Here is a 12,239-nt window from a genome sequence, read left to right as displayed (position 1 = left end):
CGTCTACAATCAGGCGAAAAATCAATAGACCTAGCATTCAAGGGAGAGTTGCTAGAAGGAAGATCTCAAGAAGGAACAAAGTTGCATGTTTAAACTTTGCCAGAGAACACTTGGACAAACCAGATGCTTTCTGGAAGTCCATTCTCTGGACAGATGAATCCAAAATTGAATTTATTGGCCACAACCACAGGCACCATGTATAGAGAAGAGTCAACACATATAAAGAGAAGATGTCCTCCCAACAGTGAAGCATGGTGGTGGATATGTGAAGGTCTGGACCTGCTTTTCTGCCTCCGGACCTGGACGACTCCATATTTTCCAGGGAGCCATACATTCCGAGGCCTATCAATTAATTCTTAACCAGAATTTCCTGCCATCAGTCAGGGAGTTGAAGTTGGGACAGAATGGTTTAGGCAACAAGTCAACGACCCAAAGCATTCCAGTAAAACTACCAAGGAATGGCTAAAGACAAAGAAGATTTCCACTCTGGATTGGACCAGTCTGGACCTCAATCCCATAGAAATGCTGTGGTAAGATGTGAAGTGGGCGGTACATGCCAGATGTCCCTCCAACCTCTCAACTGGTGGAGTTCTGCAAGGAGGAGTGGGCAAAAATCCCAAAAAGCAGATGTGAGACACTCGTTTGTGGTTACAGAAGATGTTTGATTGAAGCAATGGCTGCAAAAGGAGGTGCGACAAGCTACTAACTAAGAGTTTACATTCTTTGCACCTGACAGATTTTCAGTTTTTGGAGAAATTACTTTTGTTGAATAAATACTGAATATAACTTTTTTTTCTGCATCCCCTATTTGTAAGGTCTGCTTTATAAATTGAGATGTGGTTGTTTATTTCACAAGATTATTAAATTTTTTTTTATAATACAATGACCATGTATACAATGATACATGTTTATTCATATATATATATATATATATATATATACATATATATATATATATATAAAATGCTGGTTGAGTTTTCTCTCTTCTTCAGTATTTATGTCTATATATAGAGATAGAGTATCTCTTCTTCAACTTTATTTTTTCTCTCTTCAGAAGTACATGGTACATGAGCCAATACAATAGAAGAACATGGGTTAATACAATAGAAAAACATGGACTAATACAATAGAACAACATGGGTTAATACAATAGAAAAACATGGACTAATACAATAGAAAAACATGGACTAATACAATAGAAGAACATGAACTAATACAATAGAAAAACATGGACTAATACAATAGAAGAACATGGACTAATACAATAGAAGAACATGGGTTAATACAATAGAAAAACATGGACTAATACAATAGAAAAACATGGACTAATACAATAGAAACACATGGACTAATACAATAGAAGAACATGGGTTAATACAATAGAAAAACATGGACTAATACAATAGAAAAACATGGACTAATACAATAGAAAAACATGGACTAATACAATAGAAACACATGGACTAATACAATAGAAAAACATGGACTAATACAATAGAAACACATGGACTAATACAATAGAAAAAACATGGACTAATACAATAGAAAAACATGGACTAATACAATAGAAAAACATGGACTAATACAATAGAAGAACATGGGTTAATACAATAGAAAAACATGGACTAATACAATAGAAACACATGGACTAATACAATAGAAAAACATGGACTAATACAATAGAAGAACATGGGTTAATACAATAGAAAAAACATGGACTAATACAATAGAAAAACATGGACTAATACAATAGAAAAACATGGACTAATACAATAGAAGAACATGGGTTAATACAATAGAAAAACATGGACTAATACAATAGAAGAACATGGGTTAATACAATAGAAAAACATGGACTAATACAATAGAAGAACATGGGTTAATACAATAGAAAAACATGGACTAATACAATAGAAAAACATAGACTAATACAATAGAAACACATGGACTAATACAATAGAAAAACGTGGACTAATACAATAGAAGAACATGGGTTAATACAATAGAAAAACATTCTATTAAAAAACATGGGTTAATACAATAGAAAAACATGGACTAATACAAGAGAAACACATGGACTAATACAATAGAAAAACATGGACTAATACAATAGAAACACATGGACTAATACAATAGAAGAACATGGGTTAATACAATAGAAAAACATGGACTAATGCAATAGAAGAACATGGGTTAATACAATAGAAAAACATGGACTAATGCAATAGAAGAACATGGGTTAATACAATAGAAAAAACATGGACTAATACAATAGAAAAACATGGACTAATACAATAGAAAAACATGGACTAATACAATAGAAGAACATGGGTTAATACAATAGAAAAACATGGACTAATACAATAGAAGAACATGGGTTAATACAATAGAAAAACATGGACTAATACAATAGAAGAACATGGGTTAATACAATAGAAAAACATGGACTAATACAATAGAAACACATGGACTAATACAATAGAAGAACATGGGTTAGTACAATAGCAAAACATGGACTAATACAATAGAAAAACATGGACTAATACAATAGAAGAACATGGGTTAATACAATAGAAAAACATGGACTAATACAATAGAAAAACATGGACTAATACAATAGAAAAACATGGACTAATACAATAGAAAAACATGGACTAATACAATAGAAAAACTTGGGTTAATACAATAGAAAAACATGGGTTAATAGAATAGAAAAACATGGACTAATACAATAGAAGAACATGGACTAATACAATAGAAGAACATGGGTTAATACAATAGAAAAACATGGACTAATACAATAGATAAACATGGACTAATACAATAGAAGAACATGGGTTAATACAATAGAAGAACATGGACTAATACAATAGAAGAACATGGGTTAATACAATAGAAGTACATGGACTAATACAATAGAAGAACATGGGTTAATACAATAGAAGAACATGGACTAATACAATAGAAAAACATGGGTTAATACAATAGAAAAACATGGACTAATACAATAGAAGAACATGGGTTAATACAATAGAAAAACATGGACTAATACAATAGAAGAACATGGGTTAATACAATAGAAAAACATGGACTAATACAATAGAAGAACATGGGTTAGTACAATAGAAAAACATGGGTTAGTACAATAGAAAAACATGGGTTAATACAATAGAAAAACATGGACTAATACAATAGAAGAACATGGGTTAATACAATAGAAAAACATGGACTAATACAATAGAAAAAACATGGACTAATACAATAGAAAAACATGGACTAATATAATAGAAAAACATGGACTAATACAATAGAAGAACATGGGTTAATACAATAGAAAAACATGGACTAATACAATAGAAGAACATGGGTTAATACAATAGAGGGCTTTATAGTGTGAATGATATGCTTTTACAATGAGCATGCTGGGTGTCCAGATTCGCTTGTCTGCAGGTGGTGTAATGTGTGTGTGTATGTGTATGTGTGTTCCAGATGTTCTGATTGATCATGCTTGGCCCGGTTTGGCACTAGGGGAATGGTGTGAAGAGAGAGGGTGGCCAGCACATTGTGTGGAGACTCCCATTTCTAAAGACAGCTGGCACAAAGACTCACACAGGAAGGAGATGCCAGTTCAAAACTTATACTGTTTCCTCCCTCCTTCTCTGTGTCTCTTTGTCTCTCTCTCTCTTTCTCTCTCTCTCTTTTCTCTTCTCACCCCCCTGTCTCTCTGGTTCTGTTCTGCAGGAAGTGAAAACTGAATGGACTCTATTGAATGGGCCTCTCTGGCCCAACTGCAGTTGTCAGGGAGACCCCTCCGAGCACAGACCCCAACCCCCGCACACCCACCCCCCACCCTGAACACCATCCAAAACAAACTGAGAAAGCCAATGGGGAGGGGCACCCAAAATAAACCAAGTCTGTAGAGGATTCCTTGTGGAGCTAGAGAGCATGTATCATGCCTGTGTTTGTCTGTTTGTTGTATGCGTCTGTTTGAGGATAGGCTGAACGGCAGGTTGGGAACAGAAAAAAAATCTCATTTTGGACTCCTATAGCGTAGAGCTGTTCAATGAGTCCTGTAAGTCATTTTTGTTTAAGTCACAACTGAACAACCATGACACTTATGCCACATTCCTTTCTTACACTTTTCCAGGAACAGCTGGCAGTGGTACTGTAGGGGGGGGCGTTGATCAGCAGTGATCAGCATGCTGCCCTTTATTTGACTCTTAGTTCACGCAGGGAGATTTGCATCCATGACTAGTCTGATGAGAACACCACGCCCCAACCTCTTTGCTGAAGGAATGTCATCGGTGCGTGCATGTGTGTGCTAGCAGCATAGTGCGACATCCACTATAAGATGATGAATTCCATTCCCATTGATCTTTTGTGTTTACATATCAATCACGTCTCCTCTGACAGAGGGAGCTTGTTATACCCCCTCCCCCCACACACACACACACACACACACACATCTTTTTTTTCCTATTTGCCTGGATGTTTGTGTCTCTCTCTTTTTGGGCAGCTTGAAAGGCAGGTTGTACATGTGGAAACAGTCTTGTCACTAATAATGACTCCTAATTTCACAGCAAATAAGTCAACTGAACTTTCTTTGAATCACACACCATTTGCAACCAGCCACGAAAAAACAACCACATTCCTAGTGTCGACAGAACTATGGCGTGTGTAGTGGACTTATCTGCTGGACTGCCACTGAACTGGAGAAAGAATCAAATCAAAGTCTTTACCTTTTACGGTGAATGGCCATCTCTCTCTCTCTCTCTCACACACACACACACACACACACACACACACACACACACACACACACATACACACACACACATCTCAGGATTACATTCCTCTTTATTAATGAGTCTGCTTGGAGGTGTTTCTCCTCTTATCTTTGTTATTCAGACACTCACAGCAGAACGAGAGCTCATTAGTCCGTTTGCCCTGGACGTCACGCGTTGCTTTAACACTCCGCTTTCATCTGGGCCTGTGCATGTGTCATGTTTTCAGTCATATGTTTAACATGTTTATAGGGACTGTGTAAATTTGCACACTAACACTCCGTAGGTATAAGTGTAAAATAAACATGCTGGGAGCAGTAGGTCAGTTCTGAGTTCAGTAGTCTCAATAGTTCAGGAGCACTTTACCTGATCAGCTTCACATCTGCTCTCTTCATTCCTTCCTCTGCCTTAATTTTTTCTTTATTATCTCTTTGTCTTTCATCTCAACTTTCAGCCTGAAGTTCTCATGTTGTTTGGGTGATACAGCAGATCGTTTGCTCTGGTCTTGGAGCGAAATGGATCACAGACGCTTAGCACACACCAGACCCAGCAATGAGAGAAACTCTGCAGGCTAAATCTGAGGCTGGTGTGTGGACTGGTACATATTCGGGTTTGGGGTATTTTTGGGAAATGGTTGGCTTTATGAAACAAACAGAAGTGCCATTTATTCTTGCCGTTTTTGCTACATGTACGTGTGCAAGAATCTGCTTATCACTGGGATCTTCTGACCATGTGTTTAACTTGGGAGACTCAGATGCTGTATTGGAGCCCAATTATTGATTTGCTTATCAATTATGAAAGCCACTATTTAAATGTGACTTATTATCATTTATTGATGAAGTGATTACTGATAAAGGACCTTTTGCCTGATGCCTTCATAATCGCACCAATCCACTACAGTTCAAAAGGTCACAACTAGGAAGGCACACAATGAATGTTCTGGTAGAAAACTACTAATAGTTCAGTAAGGCCTTCACCTAATGTGGATCTAAACTCTTTTGTGTAATTATTATTTGAAGTGTCAGGCGGGTTCGGCACCTCCGCTCCACTGGACTTTTCTCTCAACACTCGCTAATTTCTGACTTGCCTTTTTGGTTTGCTGAACAGAGACGTGCACTCTCGCTCAGAGCCATGCGCTCACTGCCGATGCCTCAAAGCGACGCCCTAAGTCAGGCAAACATCTAAACACGTTGGAGCCAGGCGTGGAAGAAAGCCCTCTCCGGGCCGCCCACGAGGCGTCAGGGAGAGGCTAACACCCTGGCTCGGGCTGGCGTAGGAGAGGCTGCTTATAGGTGGCATATGCCCGTGGAGAAAGCTCGGTGGCTGGGGTGGGAGCTTGGCTGATCCCTCGGCTATGGTGATAACCTGATGTGTGACAGAGCTCTCAGCTTGCTACTGCACATAGCTAGCATTTTAAAAGTCAAACTCCACTAATCGATGGCCCTACCCAATGACCGGTCGTGTGTGTGTGTGTGTGTGTGTCTGTGTGTATGTTCTACGCACACCTGTCCCTAAATTTCACTCTTCTTCATGGCTGTCTCTTACACACAGCTTCACTAATTCCTGATTTGGCATAGCTATTCTGACAGCATTCCAAGGTCCAGTTACAGGAGAAGACCATTCACACACACATACACACACACACACACACACGCGCGCACACACGCACGCACCTACCTCATGGACACACACATACTCAGACATATTCTTAACTCTACACCTCACTCTAATGTCAAAAGCATGCAGCCATTTTGTTAATTTAATTGCATGGTTTGTTTTTAAATATAGGCCCTACTTATAAACATTTCCCAGTACTGAGTGTGTATAACCACGCCATTAGAGGGGGCCAGGCAGACTGCAGTGGTGCTCTGCTCTGTCTGGGTTGGCCTCTGGCTTCACTGATTCTTGGAGTCTCCAATCAAACCACAAAACCTCAGTTGTCATATAAAATAGGAATCATCATTTTAAATCCATCCAGTTCAGACTTTAGGTCCCCTTCGAACTCCTCCATTCACACGGCTACACTCCTTACACATGTTTAATATTCTTCCTTACACACACACACCCACACACACTCTTTAACTGCTTCGCCGTTCCACTACGCTGCGGCTTGATTCTTCCAAGCCTACGTGGAGAAGCGTTGCTCACCTCTTGGCGACACAGAGTTCACATTCTGCTGTGCTGGAGCACACTCTGGTCAGCACACTCTGGTCAGCCTCTCTGAGGCACCTTGCCCAGACGCCCAGTAAACACAGGCGGCTCTCTGCGAGGTGGGGAGTCCCCTGGCAGGCTGACGTTAGCTTTGACACATCACTCTACTCGCAGCCTCTCCCTCTCTCCTTCTTGTCATTTTTGCGCCCCCCCCTCCCCCCACCTCGCCCGCCCGTGCGTCATAAGCGTCACTGTCTGCAGCGGCTTTTTAATGGGCCTGAAAAATGGCATTGGAGAGCCGTCAAACGCCACAGACTAACGGTAAACAGCCTGTCTGGTCAGAGAGAAGCTGAGCACCAGCCAAGCACACACACATGCTTACACACGCATACGCACACACACTTACTCACACACACAGATGTACATACCTCTAAAGCCCCATGTTTTTACTTTATTAAATTTAGTAAAAAATAAATGCAGTGTTCTGCCCTCTCTGTAACCACAGCGAAGCTATTAATTATGCTGGGGCCTCCAGTTTTCTGCTTGTTACTGCATACCCCATATCTTTGTGTGTGTGTGTGTGTGGTGTGTGTGTGCATGTGGTGTGTGTGTATGTTGCTGTGGGTGTGTGTGTGTGTGTTTGGACTGGTGTACTCTGTGAGTACTCTACTACACAGTAAAGCAGCAAAATTACAGAGAAGCCTGGCAAGACATAAGTCCGGCACATACGGTACACAAACACACAAAAACGCACACAAATACACAGTATGACTTCTCTCTGTGTTTAGCTTTGTTTATGCAGTGGTCTGTTTTGGTCTGTTTCTCTGGTCAGAAAAATATTCAAATGTGTTGACCGAGGACACAGACCAGCGTAGACTACAGGGAAACCAACACAAAGGAATGTGCAGTTCAGAATAGAAATGCTGCACAAAAGATTAGCAGTTGGCCACAGTGATGCTGTGGTTGGTACCACACAAAAGTAAACACACTGATATCCACAGCACCTACGTCAGGCTACAACCACTACCAGTTTGTGTGGACCTCTGTAGGGTCAATACTTAGACCACAAGCTGTAATCTAAAGATGTTAAAGGGGACATTAGAGCCGTTGGTTAAACCGTTTCGATTAAACCGGTTCGGCTAAATCGGTTCCACCTGGTCTTCTCTGGGCACGTTCCAGCTGTGAAGATGTCCTCCTGCCTAATGCGTACACTGTCTCGGATAATGAAGCCATTTCCCAGCTTGTCTTATCCCGTCTCATTACCACACCACTCTTCCCCTGATGCTGCTACGCCATCACACTAATGGTCCTCGTTTTTTAAAAGCTCCCTGTTAGAGAGTTGGAGCTAACAAACACAGGAGTTCTGAGGCCAACTAGGGAGTTAAGGTGTCCAGAAAAAGATGACACTTCAGGCCTTAGGCTAGGGTTCTCCATCATGCTCAGTACCCTGATGAGAAATGGAGCTCTGAGAAGAAGGAACAATGGTGAAAGCAAGGCAGAAAAGAGAGAGAGAGAGAGAAAGAGAGAGAGACAGAGAGAGAGAGAGAGAGAGAGGGAGGGAGCAGACCCCAGAGCAAACCCAGCTCAGCAACAGAAACATTCATTTAATATGGGCTCTCCCAAGCACTGCAAACATATTTGTGAAAGAGGCTCTAGAACTGTTAAGTACACATACACACACAGACAATGAATAAGCCTCTTCAGGACTCCAAGTGTAGACTACATCTGAGACTTTAGAATCCAGGGAGCCTGCAGGACTCCATCATGCACACACACACACACACACACACACACACACACACACACACACACACACACACACACACACACACACACACACACACACACACACACTGTGTGTTCACCTGCTCTGTTTACACGGCCCTCTGCTTTTACCTTCACTGATATTTTTGTCTATTTAACTGCAAATGGCACCGAGTTGTTTTTCTAAGGAAAATGAATAAATAAATTGAAAGCAAGATTGATGCTGAAGGCTAAGATGGGAATGTGGGAAAAAAAACGTGGTCTTTTAAAACTGTAATAAGCATTTGCTATTGAATAATGCATTTGTCCCACCAGAAAGCAATGAAAGACTATGAAAGATAACAACATAGAAGAACACAGAATGGTGAGCGGAGAATCAAAACACCACCAGATGATCAATTTTGTAGTGTTTATTGAAAATGTTTCAATTGACAGCAAAGTTCTGTCAGGCACAGACTGTGGGTTTCGAGAGTCCTAAGCACGCCACCTCTGTGAAGTGGAGCTGAATTACCACGGAATGTTCCAGAGAGCAGAGATTCAGATGAAAAGAAGGTATTCATATCAAATGGTTAGTAAACTCAGCCTCCCCGTTTTCTGTTAGAAGAGGACTAGATGGAGCCTGAATGACCTGGGTACTTGAATTCTGACCAATCTCATTCCCTTACAACATAGCACAAGAACTTCTATGTGGAATGCATTGTTGGACTAACTCTTGTGAGGAAAAGTACAGCAAAGGTTGCTTTAGCTTCTATTTAAAACAAACCTCACATCTATAAAACCTACATGATATGTAGTAATAATCTGCAGAATAAACCTATAATTTAACTTAATAGCTTTTCTTCTAATAAGAGCTGAATGACACTATTAAATAGAGCTAAAAGAAAAGTATAAAAGTGAAACTCAAACTGATGGCCATCGGACCATATTGCTAATTGTTTGAGCCACTTCAACAAAGGCAGGAAAGACCACGTCTCAAAGAGCTGTTAGAAGGTAAATGTAAACATTCGCCAGGTCACTTGGCGTGAACTGTCTTCAACCCCAAAACACTTACTGGTGTAAAGAATTTGTAAATCTAAAGAAACAACGATAAATAGACTGAAATAAATAATAATGTGGATTTTTTGAGCAGGAGGAGAGAGGACTGTGCTGCTCTCCATAGCGTTGGGGCTGGAAGGGATTCAGTAGTAGATTAGAGACAGTTAAGCCAGAGGGTAAAGGTCAAACAGAATAGAACCGGGGGAGAGCATGTTCCAAGGACTGAGGAGGCAACTCCAAACAAAAAAGAAACCAGGCGTTAACCATCCAACGCTCTCTCCTTCGGGGGAATGGCCTGGAGGAAGTAGAGATGGAACATTCCTACGAATGTCTCGGGTGCCTCGATCTGAGGGTGACGGTAAAGAAGTGCCGTACTGAATATACTGAATACTGAGGAAACACCCCGCCTCTGTCCTACAGCTGCACATTCAAAACCTCTATCAAAACATTGAGCCCCCTCTTGGGGCTAGGCACTTAATGGACAGGAAAATGGGCCAATAACAATCTGATAGGATAGAGAAACACTTTAAAACTTCAGTTATCAAATCTACAGACTTCTTGTTTTTAGCAGCACACGCATCACCTTATTGCCTGATCCTTTGACCCTTCGTAGATTATTGCCGGTGATCTGTTTGAGCGCAGTGGTCAAAGGACACCCTGAGACACAACCAAGACATCCCGTCCTGTAGAGTGACATGGCCAGGGACACCAGTGTGACAGCAATGCATTCTCAAACTAAATAACAAAAAAGGACCTGTGTCCAATAACGTAAGCAGCACAGTAGGGAAGATGGAGAGTTTACACTTTACAAACATAGATGGAAGCAGGAGATTGACCTCGCAGCTATTTAGCGGTGAACATCTTCCCTCAGCGCACAGGAGAAAAGTCAAAAAAAGAAAAGAAGAAAAGAAAAGAAATACGAAGAAGCACACATTAAACATGCTAGTCTAAAACAGCGTGACCATAGAGTTACTACTGTCTTAGTTCATGCTGCTTGGGTTTTAACCACATAGCATTCCTTCATATCAAAGAGCAACATATGGGACCACAGAGGTCACTGTGAGAGAGAGCCGTCCCTTCTGTAACACTTCACCTCTAGCTGCGCTGAATAAATAAAGACGATTCTATGTCTTGTTTTAATTGCTTCACTTTTTAGGGTTTGTAATAAAGTATAAATGATAAACGTAATGTTTCTAATGATTGTTAAACTATGACAAGTGCTGTTTTCTACACTTTGTGCATCAGGGGACATTTTCCTCTCTGTGGAAAACCACATGTGGTCCTCATATTTCAGGACTGAACATTGAGATCACAGTCAAAACAACGTAAAACATTTGGCATCCTTTGTTCACGTCTGAAGATCACTCTTCCGCTTCACGGAGTTAGACTGGTACATATATTGCCAATAGTGTTTTATACATTCTTGTCACTGTGAACAAAGAGCTAGAACAACAACAACGAAGCCCCACAAAGATGAAAAAAAGCTGAAAACAAAACCAAATCCACCATCTGGGAAAAGTTGCACCTCGGCGGTAAATAACTTACAAAATTAAAATCTGGAAAAAAACCCCTTTGTTTACAGTACCAAAACTCTAGACTATAACTTTAGATCTTAAACCCTTATGTTAAGTCTATAAATAGCTTTACAAATATACATGTTAATTCAAATAAACCTTTGTTTTGCTTTTTAAGATTAAATGTTTACATGACCTCAACAGTGTACACTCATTCGCAATGCATTGCTTCCTTTCTTAAAACTCATTAAAAAAATCAATTATTTCCTTACATACACTGCTGTTTACTGCAATATGATACATATTTATATCTATATATTTACAATAGAAAATTTTGTTACATACAAAGCACACAATGATATTTTCTCAGATCAAATCTCACATCTAAACCTTTCTTCTCCGTGAAAGAATCTCATGAACATAATGGAAGAAAAATAAAAACTGGCCATGTATTTGTAAGTAATGGACTGAGTCTGATTCTCAGAAGTGTCTCGCATATTCGTGGTAAACAGCACCGCTCCCCAAAGCTCCTGGCTGTCATGTGCAGAACGGCACAGTGCGTAGCTGTCCGGACACACCCGTCCCGCCCTGCCGCGTCTGTGCTTGTAGGCACGGAATGGCTTCACCCCTCAAAATGCCGAGAGTAATAAAAAGACAAAAAAAAAAAAAAAACGAACAACTGGCCAAGTAGAAAAATAGGAATTCTCTTTTGAAATACAGTAAAAAAAACAGAATGTCAGGTTTGGAAGAGGAAGAGGAGCTGGAGGATGAGGGTGAGCAGCAATGTCTGTCCCTTCCTGGCCGAGCGGTCCGGGTTTAAGACACACAGCTTCTCCTGTAGTCCGCCCCTGACTGTGAGCTCACCTGGTCAGTGGGAGGGGTTGGTGGGGGGTGGGCGGGGCAGAAGTGCTGTGTGGGTTGTCATGGTGTGGGGTTGCCTGAAAGCAGGATCACTTTGACCCTGTGGATTTCTGTCTGTTTACGGAGATTA

At 40.7% G+C, this 12,239-nt stretch overlaps 1 protein-coding gene across 1 annotated transcript in view; it reads right to left on the bottom strand.

Annotated features, from left to right (window-relative positions):
• Window positions 1-9,094: 9,094 nt before the first annotated feature.
• The window catches only part of fgfr3 (fibroblast growth factor receptor 3), a 40,034-nt gene continuing 36,889 nt past the window's right edge, over window positions 9,095-12,239 (bottom strand). The window contains 1 exon segment of the mRNA XM_076975582.1: window positions 9,095-12,239. This exon segment is cut by the window's right edge and continues 357 nt beyond it. The gene's annotated coding sequence lies outside the window, so the exon portion shown is untranslated.

This window comes from Brachyhypopomus gauderio, chromosome 15 (assembly GCF_052324685.1).
Source record: "Brachyhypopomus gauderio isolate BG-103 chromosome 15, BGAUD_0.2, whole genome shotgun sequence".
Lineage (NCBI taxonomy): Eukaryota > Metazoa > Chordata > Actinopteri > Gymnotiformes > Hypopomidae > Brachyhypopomus > Brachyhypopomus gauderio.
This window is presented reverse-complemented; position numbering and strand designations above follow the sequence as displayed.